The sequence below is a fragment of the Peromyscus leucopus genome, chromosome 9 (assembly GCF_004664715.2).
Source record: "Peromyscus leucopus breed LL Stock chromosome 9, UCI_PerLeu_2.1, whole genome shotgun sequence".
Classification (NCBI taxonomy): Eukaryota; Metazoa; Chordata; class Mammalia; order Rodentia; family Cricetidae; genus Peromyscus; species Peromyscus leucopus.
Window position 1 is genome coordinate 113,043,099 of NC_051070.1, and position 26,451 is coordinate 113,069,549.

Genomic DNA, 26,451 nt, shown 5'->3' on the forward strand with positions numbered 1-26,451 from the left:
TCAGGTCTCTGGACCCCAGGCCAGTGTAACATTTCTGTAGCTAAAAGAATCTGCTCTGAAGTTATTCTAAGCAACTCTTCGTGTTGTAAATTCAAGGTGGGTCATCAGTATATCTGAAGCCTGTATATAAAAATAACAATTCTTTTTCATCCTTAACAAAAATGGCCAAGAATTCCCCTTGTGTGTCAGTCCCTGCTAAATGCTCCATGTCCCACAAGCATGAAGAGCGGTCACCAAAACCCTGTTGCCTTTATGTCTGCCCGGCATCAAAGAGGCCTTGTCCTCACAGAGCCCTCGGGAATGTGAAGCCATCATCCCATTCACCACCCAACCTCCTGCTCCCCTAGGAAGAGGCTCAGGAACAAGCAGGAGGAGGTACCAGACTGGGAAAGGAGGAGGAGTCAGGAGGGAAATGTAGAGCCTAGAGAGAAGAAAGCATACCATCAGGAAAGATCAGAAACCATCTCCTAAGAGTCCACAGCTCTGCTCCAGGTGGATGGTAGGCCTTGCTCTTCAAGGTCATGACAGGCAGCAGGAAGGCAATGTGGCAAGCCTGCCTTCAACAGGCAAAGAACATCATGATAGGAGTGTAATGCCTGCCAGTTCCACTGAGAAAAATAATGAGGGGTCACAGGTCCAGCCCAACCTCACATCTTACAGTGTTGCCCAACTCTACACCTCCGGAGGACAGGCTTCCACCCTCCGAGCAGTTCCAAAGACTCGAGAGAACCTTCCATCCCTGCAGGTGCCCAGAGGATGGACTCCCACCCTGACCACATCCACAGTGTTACAGTGAAATTCACTGCCTAAGAACCAATCTCTGCAGAGTTACAGCAAGGTTTAGTTTCTGATGAAACTCTGCTCTTTCTTGCTATAATTAGTCATGCCATTTTAGCAGAAATGTCTCTCAGAGTTTGCCTAAGGACCTGAGCGTATTCTTACAGAACAGTCACACTGCTCAGTTCCCATTCAAGCTCTTGTCTTCTGACCCACTCAGAAGCTACCTTAAATTCAGTTGGCTCCTCAAGCATTTGAGGGAATGCACATTGCTGCCTGCAGTTCATTCATACTCAAAACTGTGTGAGGGGGCAGGGGGAGGAGCAGGAAGGCAAGAATAGAGGTGATGTTAGTGACACACACACACACACACACACACACACACACACACACACACACGCGCGCGCACACACGTGAAAGTTCAGGGAGGTCTGGGGAGATGGCTCATCAGGTAAAGTGCTCACCATATAAGAGACAGAAGTTCACATTCCCAGAAACCCACACAATTGCCGGGGAGACACAGCCTCCTACCAGTAATTCTTGCCTCAGAAGTCAGAACAGGGGATCCCCAGAGCAAGGTGACTATTAGGAGTAGCCATTTCAGTGAGCTCCGGGTTTAAAGAGAAACTCTGCTTCAGTGAAAGAACAATGGCGGTGACTCCCAACATCAACCTCTGGCTTCCATACGCAAACACATGCATGTGCACCCACACAGATGTGTGCCTACACACATGCAAAAACGTGTATGCACAGGCACATTTGTTCATCCCCAAGCATATCCCAGAGATGGCTTTTTAACCTACATTCACCCAGTGGGGGCTGTAATCTTATCATTGACTTCCAGGAAACGAGTGATCAGTTCTTTCCTGAAAGGGCTGGCTGCCTTCCTCTCTCTCTCTCTCTCTCATTCTCCCCACCTCTCTCCCCTTTTTAATTTTGCTGAGTGCCCAGGAGGTGCCAGCAAGCAGAGATCTCCTGGGCTCAGACCAAGATGAACTCTTCCTGGCAGAGACAATGCAGGTCCAAGAGCAGAGGAATAGAACTCGGAAGCAACAGATCTCAAAGATGCAAGCGGGGAGGGGATGCTCATGACACTGAGGTCGCAGTCCCGGGAATCAGGCAGTGGAGTGCTGAGGGAATTCAGCCAGGGAAGAAACTGAACCAGCCCAGGAGAAGGGTGCCCATTATATCTCAGTTAAGCCAGTGAGGTAGCGGTGTGGGGCTTCCCCACCTGCTGGAAAGCAGATGGAAGCCTCAGCCCTGTCACAGCCCAGCCCTGTCCGCTGTCTGGCATTGATGCTGTGGGACTTAGTAATTGCTTCTCTTGCAGGTATAGGGAGTCACTGCTCCTACTGTAATACTCAGGCAGCCTTGAGGGTCAAGCAGATGTGGGTCTACATCTGACTGTTTGAGCTCAAGTGTTCCTTCAATCCATCTACTAAATAGTTAATGAAGGTCTACTGTATGGAAAACCTTCCCCTAGGTCCTGAGGAATACAGCCAAAAGGCAAATATTTCTTCCTTGATGGCGCTTAACAAATTCTTTGGGTCTCAGTTGCCTTATCTATAAAATAGGAAACACAGCCGGGCGGTGGTGGCGCACGCCTTTAATCCCAGCACTCGGGGAGGCAGAGCCAGGCAGATCTCTGTGAGTTCGAGGCCAGCCTGGTCTACAGAGTGAGATCCAGGAAAGGCGCCAAAACTACACAGAGAAACCCTGTCTCAGGGAAAAAAAAAAAGGTAGACATGTACCTAACTTTATGGCAATATAAAATGAGTGACAGATAGCACTTAGCACAGTAGACGCTCAAAAGCCCGTGCCTTTTGTTGAACAGAACAAACTTAACCCTGACTCACAACAGGAGGAACTACCTGTGGCTCACCTCTGAGCACCCGTGCCAATCACAAGGAAGACAGACGTTCCACAGTTAATTCACAAGTGAACAAATACCTCCTTCGTTAATAGCCGCCAGGATGGCTGATAATCACGATTTTTCTCCAGGCCACAGAAGTTTTGCTGCTTGGACAGGTGACAGGGCACCAGCAGCTTTTTCTTAAAAACAAAGCACCACACACAAGCATTTTCAACCTTTTTGTAAGCATGACAAGTGTTAGTGAGTATGAGTATTCCCATTCAAATGATCCATTTGACAGAGACGTACATGGACAGCTAATGTGAATGCCTGCCCATGACTTTCCTAAATACAACGTGAGGACAAGCTGGTCAGACATCAGGTTAATCCTAAAGATAACCCCAAAAAGTAACAAGTTCAGCAGAAGAGCTAAGAGACGAAATCTTCATGGCTTCAACAGCCGAGGTTTGTCTGTCCTTTACAGTAAGTACACATCCAACCCCAGCTGAGTAGAAGCTTCATTCATTAAGTGACTGGGACCCCAGTCTCAAAGAGGCCCTGTGCTTCTGTGTCCATCACACCATGGGAGGTAGCTCTGGATGGTCTTACACCTCACATTTAATGTTCTACCACAAAAGTGATACAAGTCACTTCTAATGCAAGCCTAAAAAGAGAGACTAGGTGGCTTTGGGGACAGTTAAAGTCTACACTACAGATATCAAGGCGCAAGAAGCTTTCTAATATGCGTTTACTGCAGAGTACATAAACAAAACAGCTGGACAGCTACAAGAGTCACACAACCATGACCCTAAGACAGTATGCAGCTGTCATTTTAGAGCAGAGACCTTACCACAAAAACACCTCAGACAACATAAACCTCAACTCTGGAGTTCTTAGAGAAATTCTTCTTTTTCCTATAAACTCCTTAGTGGGATCCAGCTAAATGTTACTTAAGAGGGGAAAAGCTTATGCAACTGAAAAATATCTAGCATAAAAAAAATTCTTGTACAGATTTAAAAAGGAGAGGAGAGGCAAAGGCTAAGACTGGAAAGTCCAAGTAGCCCCTCCCATAAAAGCTCTAGAATGTCTAACAGGTGACGGGAAGGAAAAGGTCCATTGGCGGGCTCAGGAGCACCATTACAGCATCTCTGACTTTGTTCTTTACCACAATGAAGCCAGGACGAGATAAAAATCGCATCGGACAAGGTCATCAAGGGCTCCGTAAATGGTTCTGACAATGAGCAGAAACCTCCACCCTACAGCCCTGAACAATGATTCACATCCCATTAGTAATTCTTACATTACTCATTCCTTGCTTCCTGGCTAATGTGAGGCCATCAATAGAAGCTAATACTAACCTTCAGGAAGCTTTGGCTTTGTTCTCAGAAGATTGTAGGTTAACAGAACGCCAGGACTTACAGTGGTCCAATCACATTCTTATCCCACATCCCTGAGGTCTGTTCTGTGCCCAGCTTCCCCCCTGCCCTCATTCACACTAACACTGAATGTCACAGACCCAATCCTTGACTCCCAACCTCATCTTCAATCTAGAACTAAGCTGCCTACTCAATCTTAGTTGAACCCTACTTTTCCAATTTTATTTCTATGGCTCTTTATCCTGTCCAGCTAAAGACAAGATGAGCCTAAAAGTCAAAATGATACTGTTTTGAACTCCACTCCCACTACTTACTAGTTCTGTGATCTTGGGCAAGTTCCTTAATGTCTCAGAGCTTTAATGCTTCCTTCCATCTGCAAAATAAATATGGTAGTGTCTGCTTTGAGGAACCTTTAAGAAAATACACATCAAAGATGGTTATGTTGGGCTGCAATATGTGTAGCAGACTTTCTTTTGGGCCACCAACCAGCCCCCAAATCATGACACGGAGACTTATTATTAGTTACGAATGCTCGGCCGTTTCTTATGCTTCTCCCACTGGCTCTTACAACTTAAATTAACCGTTTATCTTCATCTACATTTTGCCTCGGGCTTTTTACCTTCCTTTCATTCTGTATGTCCTACTTCCCTGCTTGATCCATGGCTGGCAAATGCCTGACTGGCTGGCCCGGGGCGTCTTCCTCTCTTTCTCCCTCATTCTCTCTTCTCTGTCCTACTTATTCTCTCTGCCTACCAGCCCCGCCTATCCCTCTCCTGCCTGGCTATTGGCCATTCAGCTTTTGATTACACCAATCAGGTGCCTTAAGCAGGCAAGGTGAAACAGCAACCCATCTTTACATAGTTAAACAAATGCAGCATAAACAAATGTAAGATGCCTTTACATAGTTAAAGCAATATTCCACAACATAAACAAATATAACATATCTTTATATAGTTAAAGCAACATTCCACAACATAAACAAATATAACATATCTTTACATAGTTAAAGCAATGTTCCACACCAGTAATGTCTTGCAGATAAAGCAGTTCTTTTGCTTTATTCAGTGAGAAGTACAGGAGGCAGGTGTGTTGGCACTCAGCACTTGGGAGACAGAGACAGTTTATCAAGAATGCAAGGCCAGCCAGGACAACAGGAGACCCTGTCTCAAAACAAAGCCCAGTAGTGAAAGACAGGGTAGGCCATCAGAGCTAAGATCCTTCCAGGTTCCGATTCTGTCATTAGTTATATTTCCTTTTGTTTTGTTTCGCTGAGCTAGAGCTTAAACACGGTGAAGACACGGTCCAGCTTCAGTGTTATAGTTGGCTTGGCCTATCCAGGTATTATGCCTATGTTCCCAGCAGCAGAACAGAGTGTCAAAAGCTACTGGAGTGTACCAACCATGTGCGCCCTCTTTTTTAAGCTTTCTGGAAAACCCCCACCCAATAATTTCTACTTCTATCATTATTAGACCTCTGTCTCATGTCTTCTCTATGATGCAAGAGAGTCTGGGAGGTTAAAATAGGCATATGTTTATGTCAAAACTGGGTTTAGTTAAAAAAGCAGGAGTGGGGTGAAGATTGGATAGGCAACCAACCAGGTCTACTCTAATAGTAAATTAGTGCTATGCAATGCAAAGTACCTAGCACACAGTTACTTGATAAAAGTTATACTACAGCTGGATGTGCTGACATTCATCTATAATCCCAGCACTTAGGAAGCTGAAGAAGGAGAATTGCCAAGTTCCAGGCCAGCCTGAGCTAAACAGTAAGGTTATATCATGAAAACGAAAAGGTTAGGCTATAAAAAAAAAACTACTGCATGCCGGGCATTGGTGGCACACACCTTTAATCCCAGCACTCGGGAGGCAGAGCCAGGCAGATCTCTGTGAGTTCAAGGCCAGCCTGGGCTACCAAGTGAGCTCCAGGAAAGGTGCAAAGCTACACAAAGAAACCATGTCTCGAAAAACCAAAAAAAAAAAAAAAAAAAAAAAAAAAAAAAAAAAAAACTACTGCTAATACAGTTGTCTTTGCTGTTCATCTTACTTGCTTTCTGGCTAAATGGAGTAACTTGGTTATATCTAGAAGTGCCCCTCACATCCCTACAAAATTGTCTTAGCTACATTTCTATTGCTGTGACAAAACATTGTGAGCAAGGCAACTTTTAAAAGAAAGCATTTAATTTGGGGCTCATGGTTCTAGAGGAATAGAGAGTCCATGGCCATCATGAGGAACATGGCAGCAGGCAGGAAGATATGGTGTTAGAGAAGGAACTAAGAGGTTACATTCAGATCCATGAGCTGTGGGCACAGAGAGAGTTCATGGGAATAGTGTGAGCTTTGGAAACCTCAACATGCCCCCCTCAGAGACACAGCTCCTCCAACAAGGCCACACCTCCTAATCCTTCCCAAACAGTTTCACAAACTGTGGACCAAGCATTCAAATACACAAGCCTGCAGAGGTGTGTGTGTGGGGGGGGGGGTTCTCATTCAAACCACCACAAGTATCTACTGCTCTAGCTGTAGCTCTAATTCCCTCCCTGCAAATCGAAGAAAACAGCATTTCATCCAAGAACTCTTTCCCTACCACCTACTCCTAACAGTAAGTTCCAAAATGCCAGCTCCCCAACCCTGGCCCACCCCACTGCATTAACAATTATGTCACAGAATACTAAAAACAAAAATAGTGTCCTAATAATTAAAGTTACACATGTGTACATACACCTGCTGTGACCATCAGCCTTCTAGAGTCAAATATGGTACATTCCAAAACACAAAGGTTAAACAGTGTGTGTGTGTGTGTGTGTGTGTGTGTGTGTGTGTGTGTGTGTGTGAAGAGAGAGAGAGAGAGAGAGAGAGAGAGAGAGAGAGAGAGAGACTAGAGATGAGGATAACGAGTTAAAGACTGCATTCTCCAAGCATGAGATGGGGCTGGGGAGACGGCTCAGTGGGTAAGAGCAAATAAGCATGAGGACCAAACTTCAGATCGCCAGCACACATGTAAAAGCTGGGAATGGCCTGTGCCTTTAATCCCGATCACTATGGAGTGAGGAGTGGAGAGGGCGCTCTCAAGGGAATAACAGTGTAGAACACCCAGCCTTCTCCTCTGGCCTCTATATATCCACATATGGGCACACATTCAAATACCACACACACACACACACACACACACACACCAAAAGAAAAAGAATGAAAAGGGAAAAAAAATATTCGAATAAGTAGTAATTGTTGCCAGGTGTGGTGGCACACACCTTTAATTCCAGCACTCAGGAGGCAGAACCAGGCAGATCTCTGTGAGTTGGAGACCAGCCTGATGTACAAAGTGAGTTCCAGGACAGCCAGAACTACACAATAAGACCCTGTCTCAAAATCACAAAAAGGAGGAAGGGAGGGGAAGAAGGATGCAGGGAGGGAGGGAGAGGAAGAGGGAGGAAGGGAGGAGGGAAGGAAGGAAGAAAGGAGTGATAATTGTAAAATTCTCCATACTCTGAACCCACATGAAAGCAGAGATGGTAGTTCTTTGAGTCTTCCTTCCCCTACCACAGGCAATCTACCACCAAGGTTGGATTCCCCATGCAACTCCTTTGTCCAAGAAAGGGTGTCTGTAGAGGTCACATTTGCTTATGTGGTTTGCCTAGATGCTGGACTGAATTTGCCATAGCAAGAGCAAACCACAGGTAACTGCTACCCCTTCATCCTGGGCTCCAGAACACACGTGGAACACACTAGAACTCAGCCTACAGCTCACAGTCAAGGTGCTCCCAGAAGCAGAGCCTGGGTTAGCCTGGGCTCGTGAGTGTGCAAATGAAAACCTGTTGCTATAGAACAGGGAACTGAGTGATACAACACGATCATTTGGAATATGTTGGCATTTCTGACCTGCTCCTTTACTTTTGTCCCTTTCCTTCATCTAAAAGAGAGCAGACTGAAGACTCTCTGGCTGCAGCCAGTGACTTCTATCTTGGAACCGTCATAAACTTGCAAGACTGGTGCTTTTCCACTTCCTGTTTGTTCCACTGCCTTATAAAACAAGGAAACCTGAAAGAAAGAAAAAAAAAAACCTACCGAAGAACTGTATAAATGTCACTGAAACTAAACTAGTAGCCGGCAAGAGGTACCCCATGTGATGGGCAATGGTGACAGGTGGGCTGCTTTTAAAAAGCTGGCAGATAGTCTAGGAAAACAGGTAAAACAAAGACTGGACAGAGCCAACCTAACCAGAGTCAGAGCCTGTCCACCAAGGCGAATCTGTGAGCAGCACAGCTCACCTCCCTCATCGTTCACAATACCTGCTCTGGTAAACCTCCACCATTAAGTGTCACCAGGGATGGCGCTCATGGAATCTACGTCTGTGGTCTTTCACAACACAATGTGTGTGTGTGTGTGTGTGTGTGTGTGTGAGAGAGAGAGAGAGAGAGAGAGAGAGAGAGAGAGAGAGAGAATTTTAAAAGGATAATTTAAAGTGTAAGTATATTTAGTCACTAATGAACAGATATTTTCTTGCAAGTGAAAGAAAGATGAAACTCTAATCCCTGGGGATGCAGGAAACCAACTGACTGATGTTAAAAGCATTTACTCAACCAAGACACACTTAAACTGGAAATTTGAGGTATCAAGAAAAATAAAAGAGCATGAATTGTTTTACTTTCTTTTAAATCATCATCATCATCAAGTTTAGAACTAATTAACCAAAAATGCTCTATTAGAAGCACAAAATACACAAAGTTGTTAAATTTGCCTCTTGGCAAAAGCAAGCCACTTCAGACAACTGGGCAAGCAGGCAGGCAAGCGTAAGGACCATTAACATCGCAGTGAGCTCTTCACAGGGTGGGCTCTCTGTACACTGGGGAGTCCCTGCTTCACACTGGACTTGTGCAGACCACACGATCAAAATCTGAATTCAAGGCCACAGCAAGGTCACACAGGCTCTGGGTCAAACAAAAGGACTTACCATGACGGTATAGAGTAGCAATATACCTAATTCCATTAGTCTCCACAAGTCTAATTTGGGGGAAAGAGCAGCACCCACCTCATATGGGCTCTGCTAAGTTTAGAATAAGATAACTTACATGCACCACGACTACAGCAACAGTAACAATACCTCTTGACACACCTGGCATCCACTGTCCTAACCAGCACAGGCCAGCTCACAATTGGCTCATATAAAGCTGAATCCGCAGCATCATGTTCACATCCAGGTCCAGCTCCCGATAAGGTGACATCTCCCTGGGTGCAACACACTGTTTTCTAATGAATTCGGGGAGAAGGGTCCTGAAAATCAGCCTTTCACTAGAACAAAGTTAAGAAGACCTGGTCCTTCATCCCTGATTTATCCATCCAAGTCTCACAAGCCATACCTCCTTCCCCCGAAAATGTCAAAGGCTTTTATTAGAGTTCAGAAGCAAACCAACAAGATGCCTCGCATGAGAAGGTAAAGTCCTTTACCTCACCGCCACCCCCTTCCTAACTGACACCCCACCAAGGAGAACCAGGCAGCCCTCACTGCTAACACTAACTCAACATGAGTTGAGTTAGACCGTCCAATCTCAAAGAACCCTTTCTATTCGCGTGAACACTGGTCAAGCACGCTTCTCTGCTTCAAAAACACCTCCTGAGCCCACCAGACCTGATTTAAGGACCAAACTACACACCCAGAAACAGTGAGTTCACAAGGACAAGGGTAGGGTGACCAGAGGAGACAGAGTGCCACACCCTTCTCTCCGCTAGCTCCACAGTAAATGCATCTCCTATAAAGAAGACTGCAATTCTGGGGGAAAGGTAGATTCTGCCAACCACCTCAGCCACCCCAGCATCCCACGTCCGTTTCTTTCTTTACACAGATTCATGTTTAAGCCAACGACCTCAGCATTCCCAGCTACAACTAGTGGCGGTCGGGGAAGGCAAGAGACCACAGGTCGAACCTACTTGCTTCTAAGCCCATTTTCGAGGAGTTTGCTTCCCGCGGCTCTGATTCTCACAGCTGGAGCTCCTGCCAGGTGGAAACCAATGGTTAAGTAAAACCACTGATTTAAAGAGCCAACCAGGAAACTAACCAAGACAAGTGGGAGCAGCCCTCCTCTCCCGAGCATTGATTGGCTCTTGGGGTTCCACCGGTCCCGTCCGACCCACATAAGTGGCAGGTGTGGCTGTCAGTCATGGAGAGAGCTGACAATTCACCGCTCCAGGAGTAAATTGTCTTTCATCCAGCAAAGGCAGGTAGCCGCCTAAAATTGATCTTCTCCTAACAGAGCGGACCCTCCCTCTGGCGACGAGGAAAAGGACCCCTAACTACAAAATAAATTAGGTAGGGCCGAACAGAGGAGAGTTTACGGGTACTATTTTATTATCACACAGCAAAGGAGCCCTAATTCCTCACTGTCCTAAAAATGATCTTTCAAAGGCTCGGACAGTAATAATAATATTTTTTTTTAAGGTACCTCCTCGTAAGTAGCCCTTGTGTAATTAGGAGATGAGGAGAGAGAAGGTAGGAATGCTGTTTAATTTCACATCATATTCTTTTTCATACACCACCTCCTACCCCTCCCCAGTAAATCATCTTCATTTTCCCAGGCATGGATTTCTCGTTTTTTAACCTGCGTCCCCACCATCCTCCCGGAGCCCACCCAGACAGCTAGGCTCACAACCCCCGGGGCTGGGGTTTCTCTGTTCTCCACTTTATTCAGCTTGGGGTTCAGCGAGACCCCCGCCCTTGCGAGCACCCCACCCCTCCCCGCAAGACGGCAGCCAGGCGCGGGGGGTGGGGGTCTGCAGAAAAGAAGGGCGAGGACAGACAGTGAGGGTGGCTACGGGAGAGGGACCGCAGGAGGTGGCCCGGGCCGCCCGGGCGGGCGCCAGAGGAACTGTGCACTTGTTCCAATCCGGGGGTTTAGACACCGAGGCAAATCCGCCCTTAGGCCGCCCCATCCCTTCCCCCGCCCGAGAGAGCCCCGAGGAGGCGGCTGCGTCTCCCCTCCGGCTCCCCCGATAACGCATTGCAGCTGCCCACGAGCGGCGGGGACCCGCACGAGGGAGCCGGGCCCCGGCGTCGGCGTCTCACCTTAGCGATGCTCGCCCCGGCGCGGTCCCACATGGATTTTTACAACCTCGCGTGGCCGCGGCTCCGGGCGGCCGGGAGGAGCCGGAGCGACCAGGAGCGCGAGACGGCGGAGCGCTGGGAGCGCGGGCAGCGCGGGGAGGTGGCGGGGAGGTGGAGGGGAGCGCGGCCAGCGCGGAGCGCCGGGGCCGGGCCGGGCGGGGCCGAGGGGGCGGCGCCCGCCGCAGTCCCGACACGCGCGCTCACGGCCGCTCGCCCAGGCCCTGACTCACATTCCCAGCATTCCCGAGGAGCCCAGAGGGGCCGCGGCTGGGGCCTGGGCACCTCCGCGGGGGGCAGCAGAGAGTCGAGTGCGCGCCCGCTCCGCAGCGCCTTCTGGCAACCTCCAGCCCGAAGCACCTGACCCCCGCAATTCTCCCCCCCAGAAGACCCTCCAAAAGCTGCCAGACACTTCTGGGGAACAAGGACAGCACTTGCCTTTTAACTTTAACCTATAGAACTAGGTTGGGGGTTCCTATCTCCTGGCACCATCCCATCGATTCAGGATCCTTAGAAGGGTGGGTTCCACAGATACCTACTTTATTGCCACTTCCTCGCAAACCACCCCCCCCCCAAGAAAGGCCAGACAGAAAGGTGAAAAGGAGAACAATTAAGGGTCCTGTTCATCACATGCGTTGGGTGTCTCATCTGATTGCCATTTAAAGTATAAAGATGGGCCCTGAGTTCATGCAAGCACACGTTTCAGGTCAAGTGCATGAGGTGGACAAGGTTTTCATTGGCAAAAGCTTCTACTCAACAAGAAGTCTTGAACCCCTGCTGCTGCCACTTCGCATTAGTGAAGGAAACGTCAGAGGCATCTCCAAATTTGGTCCCTCTTAGTGAGTAGTCAATTCCAGAACAGCAGTGATTTCCTTTATGTCCTGATGAGTCTGCTTCCAGCAACTTCAGTGGCCAGACACGAATGTCTCCTGCTGGGAAGCTCACACAAATAAATCGGATCCGGATCCAGCGGTGGGGTGAACAGGGGGGTGGAATATTATTAGCACGGTGAGTGGGGACAATCCTTCCTCCCACCCTAGGAGGGAGAAACTCCTATGTTAACCGCTCAGAGAACCGGAGGATGCCTTCCAATAGCAGCCTAAAGGCTTCTTTTTATAGCCATGGCATTTAAGGTTTTTCATAGCCTCTGAGTCTTTCCACTCCCAACAGAGTGCTCATTCTCCTAACCCTGATACTTGAAGGACAAAACCAAACTACATATTGTGTTCTGTTACCATGACCAAAACCAACCAACTTGGGAGAGGAAAGGGTTTTGTTGGCTTACACTTCCACAGCACAGTCCACCATTAAGAGAAGCCAGGACAAGAGCACAGGCAGGAGCTGAAGCAGAGGCTATGGAGGGTCACCGCTTACTGGCTTGCTTCCCATGGCTTGCTCAGTTTGCTATCTTACTCAGCCCAGACAGGACCAAGAGCCCAGGGAAGGCCCCACCCACAGTGGGCGGGGCCCTCCCACATCAGTCATCAATGCCCACAGGCCAATCTGATGGAAGCATTTCCTTAGTTGAGGTTCCCTCTTCCCTGGTGACTCTAGCTCCTATCAAATTGGCAACACTAACCAGCACAGTGACAATGTGTTTTAAATACAATTATGTATACATCTATGCATATATATGCATCAGCACTTACACTTTCTCAATCACGCTCACAAAAGCTGTAAAACGTTAATAATCTTTCGAAAAACCAGGTGATATACCCAAGGTGGCACTATTATGGATTTTTTTAATGCAGTATTCAACATTCACTATTGATTGCATTCATTCTCTCTTCCTTTGACCTGTGGGTTCTAAGTAGGAATCCCTGGATGTTCAAAAGATAATGTACTATATGTATAGAGACCCAAGAATATTTTACATGCATGCGCACAGAGAGAGAGAGAGAGAGAGAGAGAGAGAGAGAGAGAGAGAGAGAGATGGTTTTCAATAGATTTATTTCAAAGGAGGTTATTTACTCAGAAAAAAGATGAACGAATAGTCATTTTACATACAAAACAAAGGACTGGAGACTTTAGAGTGCTTAGGTAAGTCCTCTTCATCTTCTCTGGGATTTAGTTCCCCATTTGAAGATTTTAAAAGCTAAATTAAAGGAGTTCAAGATCTCATCCAGCTAAGATTCTCTAGCTTAATGTTAGATATGTGTGTGTGCATATGTACACAGATACACTACCCCACCACACGCCAAGGGCTAACAAGCAGCCATTCCAAGGTTTTTACTCAACTGGACGGAAAATTACAATACAATCTTGTCGATAAAAAAAAAAAAAAAAAAAAAAAAAAAAAAAAAAAAAAAAAACACAGAACTCACCTCAAATAGAGTAAGTTTATTCTGAAGCCAAATATGAGTGACCATGGCCCAGAAACACAAATTTAGGTTATCCCAAACTCCGTGTTCCAATGCAGTAACACTTTAATGAAGTTTTCGTGGTTACAGAACAAAAAAGTCCTAAGTCACGACACTTTTTAAAAAGCATCAGAGGAAACCTCAGGTAGGCAGGTCACAGCCAAGCAGGGGATCTCTGCTGGAGGTCTCCATGTTATTTGAGGGCATGTTTAGCTTTTGGATTTATGGAAGCTAGTCATCTGTACATTCCAAAAGGATTTACCCAAATAGTCACAAGGACGTCAGGTCAGACGCAGAGGGGAGCGGTAAGTGGTTATTTTGGATGGTAAGACAACCCAAGATAATTTGGCTCGAGAGCTACAGCATCTCAGCTCTGCACAACCACTGAAGTCCAGATGGGTCCATTAGACCTGGACGGCGTTTAACGCGGTGCAGCGTTTTTGGGGAAGCGGCAGTTCCCGGCCTGCTGCCTCCTGCGCTCACCATCTTGGTTTGTTTCATTTTCTTTGCTTGGTGTCTCACATCTTCGTGGTAGCCACTCCTCCAGCGAGCCAGAGAGAACACCGTTTTGTGGCAGATTTTTTTTTTCTCACCAACTTATTCATTCATTTAACGAATATGTATTTAGCATCTACTCTTGGCCTGGGGGTTCAGAGCCTCTCCCCTCAAAAACTAGATAGTTTAGTGAGGGCAACGGATAGAAAGTAGGCAACTCCAACCACCTAAGAAGGGACAAAGTACTGAGAACTGTGGGAACATCCAGGGGGAAAGGATCAGAAAAAAGACCCGAAGACAATGCTTGCCAGACCCACCGTGCCGCCAGACCCACCATGCCACCAGACCCCACCATGCCACCAGACCCCACCATGCCACCAGACCCACCATGCCGCCAGACCCACCGTGCCGCCAGACCCACCACGCCGCCACACCCCACCACGCCGCCACACCCACCATGCCGCCAGACCCCACCACGCCGCCACACCCCACCACGCCGCCACACCCTGTGTAAAGCCTGGAGTGGTGCTACACCTATGTTGTGAACCCAGCCATGACAGACTTTGTGATGGACACCTGTCCCAGACTGGACCATAACGGGCTCTCTTCGGTATCTGAAACTGAGCTTAGAATGAGTCCATTAGCCAGCACTGAATGGTAAGCTCTAGACGATTGTATCCAGAGGTGTTATGCATGCCTGTGATCCCAGCACTTGGGAGATAAAAGCAGGAGGATCAGGAATTCAAGGCCATCCTGGGCTACATGAGATCCTGTTTCCAAAAATGGCAACAAAACCCCCATCAAAATGTTAAAGTCACCCAGGAGCAAAATCTAAAATGCTTGCCCTGGGAAGCTGGCACATAGAGAGAAAAACAGATAGCCATATATACAGAAACAACACTTTTTCACATTTTTTTTTTTTTTTTGGTTTTCTCTGTGTAGTTTTGGTGCCTGTCCTGGAACTCACTCTGTAGCCCAGGATGGCCTCAAACTCGGAGAGATCCACCTGCCTCTGCCTCCCAAGTGCTGGGATTAAAGGTGTGCACAACCACCGCCCAGCTGAAACAAGACTTTTTAAGACAAAGAGCTTATTATGCAACAGCTTACTAGACATTCCCAATATGTGTAACTCACCAGTGTCTCCAACTTATGGTCCCTTACACATAGTTCAAGATTCTTGTGCACTGAGCCTCTTCTTTCCCGAGGCTGTCCATCAAATTATTGACATGATCATGCGTCCTGTTATGCAAGCCCAACCTAAGAATGCTATTCTGCCTCTTCTTGCTTACCCCACACACATCCATACCATCAGCCAGTTCTGTCAGCTCCACCTCAGCCAGAGCCAAGCCACCTCAGCTTCTGAAACAAAAGAGAACATGTGTGCCCCAATAGAAAAGACTCAAAGTCCTAAAGTTTTCAAATATAACTGCCAGGTGTGACAATGCATCCCCACAACCCTAATGCTTGGGAGAAAGACAGGTAGACCAGGAGTTTAAGGTCATCCTTGGCCACATGGGGATTTTGAGGCCAGCCCGAGCTGTCTCAAAAAAATTACATATAAAGTACCATGTTGCCCAAGTAGTCATCTTATTGTCATCAACCCTCATAAACCTGCCAGTGTGGATATGATGGTCAGTGACTGAGGGCTGGATGGGAGCCACTGTCCTGGTTACACGAGACAGTGTAAGAAAACGACAGTCTGTCTCGGTCTCTGTCTCTGTCTCTCCCTCCCTCCTCCTCCTCATGCTCCTCCTCTCCTCTCTTCCATTTAGTGGAGTAGAAAATTATTTTAAGGAGTGTTACTTTTATGTTGCATTTGTTTAACTCTGTGAAGCTGTGTTAATGTCTAAAACACCTCATGGTCTAATAAAGAGCTGAGTAGCCAATAGTGAGGCAGGAGAGAGAAACAGATGGGGCTGACAGGCAGAGAGAGAGTAAATAGAAGGAGAAATGAGAGCACTCGGGAGGCAGAGCCAGGTGGATCTCTGTGAGTTCGAGGCCAGCCTGGACTACCAAGTGAGTCCCAGGAAAGGCGCAAAGCTACACAGAGAAACCCTGTCTCGAAAAACCAAAAAAAAAAAAAAAAAAAAAAAAAAAAAAAAAAAAAAAAAGAAGGAGAAATGGGGGGGGGTGAAAGGTAGCAGCCAGAGAATGAGGAGGATTCTAGGGGCCAATCACCCAGCTACACAGCAAGCCACAGAGTAAGAGTAAGATTTACAGAAGAAAGAGAACGGGAAAATCCCAGAAGCGAAAGGTAGTTGGGATAAATTAAGTTAAGAAAAGCTGGCTAGAAATAAGTGAAACTAAAGCCAGACATTCATAAATAAGAATAAACCTCTGTGTGTGATTTATTTGGGAGCTGGTTGGTGGACCCCTCACAAAAAAGAATAAAAACAACCAACAACAATTTAGTTTTACATTCTTTAAGGATTCTCCACATTCATTTTTAATTCAACAATAGAAAAAACAATTGCACTCCTCTGTATGGTCCATGCTATGTGATAGGCCTCTCCCTAAGTGGTTTTTAATTTTGAACTCTCTCTGCTCCTAAAGAAGTCACCTAAATGCCACATTTGTTTTACTGCAAAAACTGAAGACATCACAAAGAACAAAGCAGCTATTCTAGGAACCCACAAAGAGTTCTTAATCAGAGTCCTACCTGGGTTTACATCCAGGTAAGTGTTGAGATGACATGACAAAAATTTTAAACAAGCTACTGATAGGATTTGTATATTAATTTCTACTCCTGTGGCTGTGATGAAATGGCCTGCAGAACTACCTAGGGTAGGAAGCCCTTTCTAATTCCATTTCAGAGGATTCTGTTCCTCATGGTAGGGAAGGCCTGATGGAGCAGCCAAGGTCATGGCAGACCAGGAAGCAGAAAAGGAGATACTCGACCATCTAGCTCCCTTGAATTTCCTCAGAGCCCCCAGCCTAGAAGATAACTCCACCCACATTCAGACTGCCCCTCCCCCAGTCAAGGAATACTGTAAACCCATCACAGACCCACCCAAAGGGGTGACGACTGGGTCTCCTGTGTCCACTCTAGTTGATAATGAAAATTAATTTCCTTTTAAGGGGAGGAAAAATCAAGAATAAGGCATCAGAATAAAACAGGTGCTTGAAATGCTAGTTACACACAAAGCTAAACTTTCTTCTGTTCCCCTCCACAGTGGCAAAACTTCTGCCCTTAGTAATTAGTTATGTATCATTAATGAAAGCAGAAAGGGAACTAAATTAATAATTATGTGTCATTCAGGAAAGTAGACGGGGAACCAGGGGAAATAATTGGGAAGGGGAATCAGCAGGAGTAGGAGAGGACAAGAGAGTGACAGGGAGGCAATGTGGTGGAATAAATTATATGTGGGAATGAAAATGTCATAATGAAGCCCATTTTGTATAATTAACATATGCTAATAAAAACATAAAAATAATTATATGTATTCAGAGAAATTGCCTATGTTGAGATTTCTTATCTATAAAATAATAGTTCATCATCTCTTTTTAATATGTCTGTGATGTGAATGAAATATAACCATTCAGAAAAAGTCCTTCTATCTCTTAAACAATGGCTCTGGACCTGTAGTGATGGTCATGTTAAGTAAAAGAGTAATATATGCATGAAACAGTCTCAAGTGTTTACAACTAATCTGTGAAAGCCTGTGCTAAATGCCCTAGACTAAAGGGGAGCAAGAAAGACATACTGCCCTGGGTACAAAATTGAGGTAATGTATTTGGTTACAGAGTGTAAAATTATCCCAGTAACCAAATACATTATATTTTAATTGTTTGTTACAATAGCTGGGCATAGTGGCCCACACTTTAAATCCAAGTACTCGGGAGGCAGAGACAGGCAGATCTCTGTGAGTTTGAGGCCAGCCTGGACTACAGAGTGAGTTCCAGGACAGCTGGAACTACATAATGAGACCCTGTCTTGAACCCCCCAAAAGATGTTTGTTACATTTATTTATTCGTTTGCATAGATAAACTATGCGTGTGTCTTGGCACATAAGTAGAGGCCAGAGGACAGCTTGTGGGAGTTAGTTCTCTCCTTCCTTCCACCGTGTGGACACCAAGATCAAACTCAGGCTCGACGCCAAGCGCCTTTTGTTCACCGAGTCACTTCCCCGGCCCTTAATTTTTTTAAAATCAGCAAACTACAGCCTAGGTTAGGCTGTTAGGTTTTATATAATATTAAAAATAATAACTATTATTATTATTACTACTATTATTACATTTAGTGTATGTATTGTAAATAAAGTTTAATGGGAACTGCTGAGAAAGGAAACAAGAAAAAGAGGACAGGAGATGCCAGTATCAAGTTTTACTCACTAGGTTCTTATGCTAGGGCTGTTGGCCAACAACTAACTTCCCAGTATAGGATTTCTGTACCACCCAGAGTGCCAGCATTCATCTTTGCAGCCTGGAGACTTTCTAGGTGGAAAGATATCTGCCAAAAGAATGGGGTCTTCTTGTAAGAGAAACTGAAGCCACCTAGAAATGATTCTGAGAGGGGGTTAAGGTTGTCACTTCATCGGTAGACTGTTTGGCTAGCATGTTAAAAACCCTGGGCTCTATCTCCAACACTGCATGAACCCAGCTGGCCCACATCTGTAATCCCTGCACTCAGGAGGTGCAGGCAGGGGGATAGAAAGTCATCCCTGGTACACAGCAAGGTCAAGGTCACCCTGGGTTACAGGAAACCCTTCCTCAAAACAAGAAGTTTCCTGGAACCAAGATGAGCTTGCTTACCTCTTTTAATCAAGAACCTAAGGGCTACAAAATACCTCCTTTAGGCTACATATGTGAAAAGTCAATGAGATAAATATCGAAAATGTCCAAGGACCAGATAAATATGAGCCATTTTTCAGTAATAGGAGGATCATTAATGTAATTTGAAGAGTAGAATCTGCAGTTGTACTGCAAAGAAACAAGTGATGGGCTCATTAATCAACCTGCCTCAGGACAGGGGCCAGTGCTAGATAAAGGCAGAATAGGGCATGGACTCAGAAAATGGAACGCTAGGTATCTGTCCTACCACCTACAAGATACTGAATGTTCTAGACAGTCCAGAGCTTTGAAACTTACGTTGCCAAAAATTCAACCATTTCTTGAAACAGGTTTTGGATCAGCTTTGAGAAACTGTTCTTTTCCAAACAAAAGCTTTAACTGCACAATTAAATGAAAGGGAACTCATTTGCTTGGAAGAGAGTAGTGAAAAAAAGTTATTTTAAATGAAAAAATGTGTACAAATTGGCAACAGCTTTAGAACGATTGCTCCCAGGTTTGATTAATGAGATACATGATCAGCTGAACAAACAGAGGGCAATCAGTTAGGACGTCGTTTACCTAACCTTTTAATGAAAAGCATTCTTTGAAAATTACCTAAGAAAAACAGGAAGAATGGTTTTAAAATAAAACTATAGGAGCTGGAGAGATGCAGCAGCAGGTAAGAACTCTTACTGGTCTTACAGAGAACCCACAAGCAAGTTTACACACACCTATAGCCCCCGATCCAGGGGATCTGATTGCTTTTTCTGACCTCCAATGGTACTATGTGGACATGGTGCACAGACATGGGTACAGACAAAACAATTAATAAATCTAAAAAAAAAAAAAATGTTTTAACCAAACTTTCCATAAATGGTGAAAATTTGCCTCCTGAGACCACTCTGATCCTCTGAGACCACCCTCTGACCTCCGACCACTTTTAGCAGCCTGGTGTATATTCCCTTGGGCCCCCTACCTCTGTTTCTGGGAATCAAACTCCGGGCTTTGCACATAGCAGGCAAGCGATGAACTTCGTCCCCAGCCTGCTTGGAATTTGGAACAAATGTCTGTATTTCAATGGGTCTGGCTGTGGACTTTTGCGGGAAGTGTCCCTTATGTCCTGGTTTTGGCTTTAGTACTACAATCCTGGCTTCAGGAGTTCTCACACTGCCTTTTTTCTTCGGCAAAAGTGATTGCTCCAAGAGCCAGATGCATGACCATAACTATGCCAATCAAGATCTATTCCTGGGGGCTTGGATGATGGCTCAGTTAATAGAGTTCTTGCCACACTAGAAGGACCCGAGTTCAGTTTCCAGAAGCCATATTTAAAAAGGCATGCATTGAGCCTGTCATGGTGGCATATACATTTAACCCAAAGGCGGGTGAATCTCGGGAAATTAGAGACCCACTTGATCTACACAGCAAGTTCCAGGCCTGCCAAGGTTACCTAGTGAGACTGTCTCAAAAATAAACAAAAGTCATGCATGGTGAGGGCTTGTCCCAAGGGCTGGAGAAGCAGGGGAAGGAAGGAGTTCTGGGGCTCATTGGCCAGTCAACCTAGGCTAATCATTGAGTTCCGGGCTACTCGGCGACCCCATGTCAAAAACCCAAGTGGACAGTTCTTGAGAAATGACACTCAAGGTTGACCCCAGCTTGAACATTGAGAGAGAGAAAGAGGCCTCTCCTGGGACTTGCAACTACTGGACCTCCATACCTCTCCAGTAGAGAGGCTGTAAGGGTGTACTAACAAAGCTGGTGCCATCTGTGGCCCACTCTTTTGAAAAAGCCGCAAGCAGTGAGCAGCAGAAACAAAAGGCAGACATTGTGCTTCGCACTGAGGGACACAGCTGAGGATCCTGCAATCCCAGTCATTCTAAGAGCTCTTCCGAGTAACTGGCTCTTCCAGTCCGTGAGTCCTGCCCACCAGGCAGCAAATGCCGTTCCTCACCGAGGCTGTTCTTCATCGTCGTCTGCCACTGACAATGGAGGACCAATGTACACGCTTTCTAGGGTTTGGTTTCCCTCATTTAAAACTGTGCAGATGGCAGACACTGTCCATGTCACGGTATATCTCCCCCTTCCTTTTCAATGGTTAATAGTCTTGCATCTGGATGAATGTTTATGACCTCTTCCTGGAGCTGGGAACACAAAAGCTTTTAAAAAGTGATAAACGGAAAACTCATCAAGAAGTGCCACAACCCCACCGGGGTGGATGATGGATATGCAAATGAAAGGTTGGCATTGATGAAGTTCAAGTGACACTGAATTCCCCAACCACCTACACAATATTCATTATACCTATCTTACAGCATTTATTATCTCTGTCACCTACCCAGAGGACCAAATATTATGCCTTACACACTCCAGATTGTGCAGCACGTTGAACATAGTAACCTTAAACTCATCTACTCATTCAAAGGGTCTTTAAACCAGTTTGCTAATGGAACATTTCGGGTGTAATTGAGTAGAGATTATATTTGTGCTAAATGTTGAAGCCTGGAACCACAAGTACAATCAGTAGTGAGCTTAAATTTGTCTAAAGAGCCGATACTCAATATTCCCGTCCCAACATTTCCAAAACAAGGAGCAAAGTGTAATAGAAGGTCAGATGGAGTGTTGTCATCAAGTCTCAGTTTACCCGCTGACGAGTTATATAATCTCGGGTAATTCAGCGAGTTCCCGTGAGGCTCCTACACATGAGGTGAGTGCAGAGTGATAGTAGGGTGTGGTGGCCCACATCTGTCTGCAGTCACAGCACCCACGAGGCTAAGACAAGAGGATGACAAATTTGAGGACAGCTTGCACTACAGAGCATGATTGTATCTCAAAAGAGAGACAGAGACAGAGACAGAAAGACAGACCGACAGACAGACAGAGACAGAGAGAAACAGACAGAGAGAAAGGAATAATTAATAGTACTCGCCTCATACATAACTTGAAGCTACTAGATAAGAAATTGCTCGGAAAGTTCCTCTGGCTGTGGCAGACCTATAGTAAGTGCTCAATACAGGAAGATTAGCATCATCTTGATGTGCGATAAATTCAGCTGTCAGGGCTATATTCTGTTTCTGCTTTACAATTTCCTCAGCTGCCAATGTGACTTTCAGAAACTGTTCTTTCTAAAGTTTCAGGAACACACATAAAAAGCTGGGTGCTGGCCAGGAAACATTTGGAAGCAAAACAGTCCTAAAAATAAGGAGAGGAGACATGCCTTTTTAAATGTTGCGTTTCTCTTTAAGAGCAAAATTGTACTGTGAGTAAAGATCAAACGGCATTCTTTCTGTGACCTTGTTCCGGAGTGAAGTTTATTGGAGCATGATGCATGTCAGATGTTGTTCAGAGTGGCATATGCCCTTCCCGGGGCATGTTAAACATGCACTGCATGTCTGGGGTGGGGGTGGGGGGGCTCTAGCAGGTGTTTCAGAGTTAATGGGGAGAGGGGGTCCTACTTCCACTACATCCACACCTCTCAAAATTGCCTTGGGCTGTGGACTGCAGGGTACAAACAGGGACAAAAAAGAGTGATAGCCTAAATCCTTCAGGCAAATACTCGGTGAAATAGAATTCAACATCCCGTCCCTGTCTGGTTTTGAGGCCTTGGAAATTCGGGCTAATTATTCATAGAAATCCTACAAGAGGAATCTTGCAGCTTGGAATGAACTGCTATTTAATAACTTCCAAGAACCAGTTCCTTCTTACCATTTCCATGGCTTCCATCTGTGTCCACTACACCCTCCCTAGTGCGCAGCCTCCAATCAGGGGCACATCACCCAGAAGCCATTGTTATGGATCCCCTTGCTGGCAACTCTCCCTTGCCCACTGTACTTTTCCTGCATAACCCCATTAAAGTGGAAGAGCCGGGAAGATGGCTCGGGAAGAAAGAAGGAGCACTTGCTGCTCTTGCAGAGGACCTGAGTTTGGTTCCCGGCACCCCTGTCAGGCGGCCCACAACCACTTGTAACTCCAGATCCCGGAGTTCCAACACCCTGTCCTGGCCCCCACCAGCACTGCACTCACGTGCACAGACACACACACACAGACACACACAATAAAAATACAATAAATCTTAGCAAGGTAACAGTGGAAGCCAGGTGTGGGGGGCACACACCTGTAATTCAACACCCAGGAGGAGGATTTCAAGTTCAAGGTCCGACCTGGGGCTATATAGAGGGACACCGTCCAAAAGAAAGACTAGAGGCTGGAGCAATGGTTCCCTAGTTAAGAGCACTGCTGCTCTTGCAGAGGACCAGAGGACTCAGGTTCAAGTCTTAGCACCTACGTGGTGACTCAAAACCATCTTTAACCTTAGTTCCAGGGGATCTGATGTTCTTCTGACCTCCTTGGGCACCAGGTACACACACACACATACACACACACACACACACACACACACACACATGCACATACACACATACACACACACATGCACATACACACATACACATACACATGCACATACACACACACACATACACACACACATGCACATACACACATACACACACATGCACATACACACACACATGCACATATACACATACACACACACACATGCACATACACACACATACACACACACACACACGTATGCAGGCAAAACACATAAAAGTAAGTTTTTCTAAGGAAGAGAGAGAGAGAGAGAGAGGCTGGCTGGACTGAAATCGCTGACTCAGGGACTCGCTGCTGTCCTCCACACACTCCCACCTGCTCCACTATTACCAGGAAAAGGACCACACCCGTTATGTCAACCCCAACTCCAAGCCCATTGTAGTGACACAGCAAATATCTGGAAATTTTGAGGAGAAGCCTATTTATTCGATAATTTTTTATAATAGCCTTTGGAAACTCAGCAAATAGCTTTGCTAAGAGACTTTCCTTGCAAAGGTCAAAGACATCTGTATTTCCATTTAACCTAAAAGTATATTGATGTCATGTCATCTACATTCTATAAAATGAGTTGGTTATCTGTTTCAGGGGGGGGAAAGTGATAATTATAACAATTGGTGGCTAATTGGATATATAATCAACTAGATCTAAACAGGAATTGAAAGAGACAAAGAATAGAAGGGCCTTGAAAGCAAAAATCTTACCCAGCTGCAGAGTCACACCTGAAAACCAGAGTGTGCCAAAGGGATGCTGCTGCTGCTGCTGCTGCTCACCGTCTCCAAGCCTCTTCTTTTTATTTATTTATTTTTTTGATTTTATAATTTAATTTAATTTTACATATCAGCCACAGATTCCCTTGTTCTCCCCACTCCCACCCCCCACCCCTTATTCCCATCTCCTCCAGGGCAATAACTCCCCTGGGGATTCAGCTCAGCCTGATAGACTCAGTCCAGGCAGGTCCAGTCCCCTCCTCCCAGGCTGAGCCAAGTGTCCCAGTATAAGCCCCAGGTTTCAAACAGCCAGCTCATGCACTGAGGACAGGTCCCAGTCCCACTGCCTGGATGCCTCCCAAACAGATCAAGCTAATCAACTGTCTCACTTACCCAGAGGGTCTGATCCAGTTGGGGGCTCCTCAGCTATTGGTTCATAGTTCATGTGTTTCCATTCATTTGGCTATTTGTCCCTGTGCTTTTTCCAATCTTGGTCTCAACAATTCTCGCTCATACAAACCCTCCTCTTTCTTGCCAATTGGACTCCTGGAGCTTCACTTGGGGCCAGGCCGTGGATCTCTGCATCCGGTTCCCTCAGTCATTAGATGAGGTTTCTAGCATAACAATTAGGGTGTTTGGCCATCCTATCACCAGAGTATATCAGTTTGGGCTTTCTCTCAACCATTGCCAGTTGTCTATTGTGGAGATATCTTTGTGGATTTCTGTGGACCTCTCTAGCACTTTGCTTCTTCCTATACTCATGTGGTCTTTATTTATCATGGTCTCCTATTCCTTGTTCTCCCTCTCTGTTCTTGATCCAGCTGGGATCTCCCGCTCCCCTAAGCTCTCATTCCCTCGACCCTTGCCCTTCATTTCCCCCACTCACATCCAGGTTGTTCATGTAGATCTCAGCCATTTCTCTGTCATTGGGTGATCCCTGTGCCTTTCTTGGGGTCCTGTTTTCTAGGTAGCCTCCCTGGAGTTGTGAGTAGCAGTCTAGTCATCTTTGTTTTACATCTAGTATCCTTCTATGAGTGAGTACATACCATGTTTGTCTTTCTGAGTCTGGGTTACCTCACTCAGGATGATTTTTTCTAGATCCATCCATTTGCCTGCAAACCTCATGCTGTCATTGTTTTTCTCTGCTGAGTAGTATTCCATTGTGTATATGTACCACATTTTATTTATCCATTCTTCAGTTGAAGGGCATCTAGGTTGTTTCCAGGTTCTGGCTATTACAAACAATGCTGATATGAACATAGCTGAGCAAGTGCCCTTGTGGTATGATTGAGTATTCCTTGGGTATATGCCCAAGAGTGGTATAGCTGGGTCTTGGGGGAGATTAATTCCTAAATATAACACCAGTAGCACTGACACTGAGAGAAACAATCAATCAATGGGACCTCTTTAAACTGAGAAGTTTTTGTAAGGCAAAGGATACGGTCAACAAGGCAAAGCGACAGCCTACAGAATGGGAAAAGGTCTTCACCAACCCCACATCTGACAGAGGACTGATATCCAGAATATATAAAGAACTCAAGAAATTAGACATCAAAATGCCCAACAGTCCAATTAAGAAATGGGTTATAGAGTTAAACAGAGAATTCTCAACAGAGGAAGCTCAAATGGCTGAAAGACATTGAAGGAATTGCTCAACATCCCTAATCATCAGGGAAATGCAAATCAAAACGACTCTGAGATACCACCTTACACCTGTCAGAATGGCTAAGATCAAAAACACTGAAGACAGCTTATGCTGGAGAGGATGTGGAGCTAGGGGAACTCTCCTCCACTGCTGGTGGGAATGCAAGCTTGTACAACCACTGTGGAAATCAATATGGCACTTTCTTAGAAAATTGGGAATCAATCTCCCCCAAGTCTCCAAGCCTCTTATCTCAGCTACCTTTCTATTGCTGTGAAGAGACACCATGATCAAGGCAACTTAGAGAAGACAGAGTTTTCTGGGGCTCACAGCTGCAGAGGGCTAGCTGAGTCTATGACCATCATGGCGGGAGCATGGCAACAAGCAGACCAGCAGGGTGCTGGAGCAGCAGCTGAGACTACACTCTCACCCAAAAGTGGGAGGCAGAGAAAGATAACGAGGAATGGCATAGGTTATAGAAACCTCAAAGCCGGCCCCTCCAACAAGGCCACACCTCCTCCAACAAGGCCACACCCCCTCCAACAAGGCCACACCCCCTCCAACAAGGCCACACCCCCTCCAACAAGGCCACACTCCCTCCAACAAGGCCACACCTCCTAATCCTTCCAAAAACACTCCCACCAACTCCAAACAAGTATTCAAATATGTGAGCCTATGAAGGCCATTTTTATTCAAACCACCACACACCCACAGCATGTGGTTCTTCATAGTGTTCACTGAAGAAAAAAAAAACAAGCAAAAAAATAAAAATTGTGACAGCTTCTCTTTCCCAGAGCCAGTTAGTTAGCCTCAGTGGGGGATCCTGTGTCACAGGGCTTCCTTTCAACACACAATAGTGCATTTCATTGCTGAATTGTTCAATTTTTATTTATTTATTTATTTTTATTTTTCATTTTTTTTTTTTATTGTTTGTTTGTTTGTTTGTTTTGGGGTTTTGTTGTTTTTTGAGACAGTGTTTCTATGTGTAGCTTTG

The 26,451-nt window shown here is 45.8% G+C and overlaps 1 protein-coding gene across 25 annotated transcripts in view; it reads right to left on the minus strand.

Annotated features, from left to right (window-relative positions):
* The window catches only part of Erc2 (ELKS/RAB6-interacting/CAST family member 2), an 893,602-nt gene extending 882,327 nt beyond the window's left edge, over window positions 1-11,275 (minus strand). For 11 of the 25 annotated variants that reach the window (XR_003735931.2, XR_003735930.2, XM_028882466.2 and 8 more), the window contains exon 1: window positions 11,059-11,220. The gene's annotated coding sequence lies outside the window, so the exon portion shown is untranslated. Of the gene's footprint in view, window positions 1-4,319; window positions 4,379-7,880; window positions 8,040-9,926; window positions 10,292-11,058 lie in introns of those variants that run through there. The other 14 variants (XM_028882459.2, XM_028882462.2, XM_028882463.2 and 11 more) reach the window with 6 other exon arrangements.
* Between the last annotated feature and the right edge of the window lie 15,176 nt (window positions 11,276-26,451).